We start from the raw sequence: 3,204 nt of genomic DNA on the forward strand, positions 1-3,204 counted from the left end.
ATGGTAACGCAGAACGAAACGAATTCATCGTAATGCTTAAACTATAAATTCGCTTTATTTTCAATTTAACTTGATAAGTTTAACTTTAAGACTGCACAGAACGTTGATAGGTTTGTTATTTTGATTGCCGTATTGTTTATAAGCGATATTTTATATTAAATATTTTTCCGTCAAGAAAATGTATTATAAAATGTTATGCAATTTACATACATCGTCCGATTTGCACAATATGAACTATCGCACAAAAAGGAATCTATAAATAAATGCCCGAATACATTTCTACTTTAGTTAACCCTTGGCTGTGAGCGAGGATTCCTCGTAGGCCAGTGAAGGTGTTTGAGTAGTGTGTAGATGGAGGAACTGAAAGTTACATCCATTCACTCACTGGATAGTCACATTTGTGCAGTGTGTTTAGTATAGTATAGTAGTAGTACTTGAGTATATTGAATATCAATTAGTTGTTTATTTTGTTTCTCCGGTAACTAGCAGGCCAATTTAGAGTTATCGGCGATAGATTTTCAGACCTAATTTGAAGCGCTTGTATCTCGGTGATTTGTTGATGGATTTTTCTCATTTAATTTTATTCGAAAGCTTCAATACTGTACGCTTAAAAATGTTTTAATTTGTCAACGGGTCGTGTGCATACTGAAATCTCCATTTACATACGAAAAAAAACAGCGGTGCGCAAATTGATTCAGTATAAAGTTGTGTCGTGATGATAATCATATATACTTCTTTTTCATTAAATGTGGTGAAACACAATGAAGTATCTCTCAGCATAAGCACTCAGACCCTAATATTTAACCAAACAATAATCGTGTAACTTAATTGAATAGTTAGAAATAGTTAGTTCAATCTTGCTTCCAAGAATTTCATAGAAGCAATCCAGACTACGTGTAACAAAAACTGTAACGCATCAGAAGAATTTTCTTACCAGGTAAAGCAGGAAACCTAAATAAATAAAAGATAAAGCACCGATCGAGTAGGCCAGACATTCTGGCGCAGATAACGTTTTGAGCGTAGGGAAAGGACCGATCGAATAGGCCAGCCATTCCGGCGCAGATAACGTTTTGAGCATAGGTTATATCAGCAAGAGGTGCAATAAAAGTTGGATTCATTCCTTCTCATTTTATCATACGCGATTAGTAGAATTTGTTATTAGATATGTAAGCTGAAAACTTGTATAAAAACCCAAGAAAATTGAATAAAGTCAAGCATTCCTTGGAAGAGTGTTCTCGTAGTCACTACTTCGAAAATCCCTTCTTGACAATCTGACGATAGTTCTTCAGTTTTGAAGATTTCTAACGTTCGTTGCAATAATCAATTGATTTGCGCACGGAGTTCAGGAATTATTCATCCTCGTTGATCCTCTCGCTCAGATAGTTCTAGAACGTGTTTTTTCCAAGCTTCCGTTCTATACTCACTCCTTAGTGGAGTTTGTACGAAGGCAGCGGGTTTAACCGTTCAAAGAAGTTTCTACCGTGACTTGACAGACTTCCAATTTGCTTCAAGTTAAAAGTGTCCCATCTTAACTCAGTAGGGTCGTTTCCTTCGCACGACCGAGTTCAAGATTGGATACAAAAATTTACATTTGGTGTCCTCCAGAGAGGAACGACTCAACGGTTTACTTCTTAGAGAGAAGGAGTAAAAGTAATGTGCGTGCTCATCGCCATAAGAGTGAGCAAAACAAACAAAAAAGTAAACATTAAGATTCAAGTGTTTCGAACCAACCAGAGAATTGTATCTCATCAGGTTTACTTCTTAAATAAAAGGAGTAAAAACAAAAGTGCGTGCTCATCGCCATAAGAGCTTGAGCAAAACAAAATAAAAAGAATTTAGTGGTGTTAGTGAGCCACAGGAAGTCCTCGTTTAAGGATAACGAGATAAGGAATCACGTGTTGAAGTGATTCAAAAGTGCATGTTCCTCGTGTAAAGAGTGAACGAAATAAAAGAATCACGTGTAGGCGTGATTCTAAAAAGTAATAATAAAAAAACGTGCTGCTTATAATATAAGAGTGAGTGAAATCGAAAACAAGGTTTCAAAAAATAGCACGCACCTCGCAATAAGAGCGAGAGGGATAAAGAATCAGAAGAGTAATTCTGAAAGTGCGTGCTCCTCGCCATAAGAAGGAGCGAAAAGTGATTCAAAAAGTGCATGTTCCTCGTGTAAAGAGAGAACGAAATAAACAAATCACGTGTTGTAGTGATTTTAAAAGGTACGCGCTGCTGACAAAAATAGAGTGTGTGAAATCAAAACAAAGTTTCAAAAAGTGCACGCTCCTCGCAATAAGAGTGAGCGGGATAAAGAACCAGAAAAGTGATTTTGAAAGTGCGTGCTCCATTAGAGGGAGCGGAACCAAGTGATTCTAAAAGTGCCAAGTGTTGCTAGAAAGAACCAAGTGATCAATTAGGAGAGTCAAGTGACTCAAAAAAGCTTGCAATGATAAAATTTGTACAAAATACCACAGGAAACTGCCGTTTGTGTTTCGATCCCGATCATAAGGATGATATGGTCAAGTGCGACGAGTGCGACCGGTGGTTCCACCTCGGTTGTGTTCAATTAACAGTCGCACCAACCAAAGAAGAAAGATGGCTCTGTACAAAATGCGTACATCAGCAGAAGGAACTGCATTCATTAAAAAGGGACAATGAAGCCAAAAATGAGCAAATTAAACAATTAACAAGTAACATTGAACCTAAAATTAAACCAGAAATGCGGATAAATCCAGATAATGACTGGACAATATATTTGAAGCGGCAGGCATTGGTTACTTTACCAAAGTTCTACGGTGCACCAAGGGAGTGGCCGAATTTTAAAAAGGTGTTCGATGAGACATCTTCGGAAGGAAGATTTACAAACTTGGAAAATTTAATGCGCTTGGAACACTCATTAAAAGGAAACGCGTATAGAAGCGTCCGACCATTAATGCTACACCAAGAAAACGTTCCAAAGATTCTAGAAAGGCTAGAAGAGCGTTTCGGTAACCAGGATTTGGTGCATGAGAAACTCTTATGTGAGTTCACAAAAATAAAGAAAGATAACAATAAAGTGTTTTCGGACCTGTCACACGCCCAAAACAACTTTGAGAAAAATAATAAATTCGACTGCACTGCGCGATTCGTATTTGACGGTTTTGGTCTTAACAATGTGGTTAATACACCGGAGCCACAAGAGAAAAAAGAGTCACAAGAGTTACCAGAAGA

The sequence above is a fragment of the Malaya genurostris genome, chromosome 2, assembly GCF_030247185.1.
Source record: "Malaya genurostris strain Urasoe2022 chromosome 2, Malgen_1.1, whole genome shotgun sequence".
Lineage (NCBI taxonomy): Eukaryota > Metazoa > Arthropoda > Insecta > Diptera > Culicidae > Malaya > Malaya genurostris.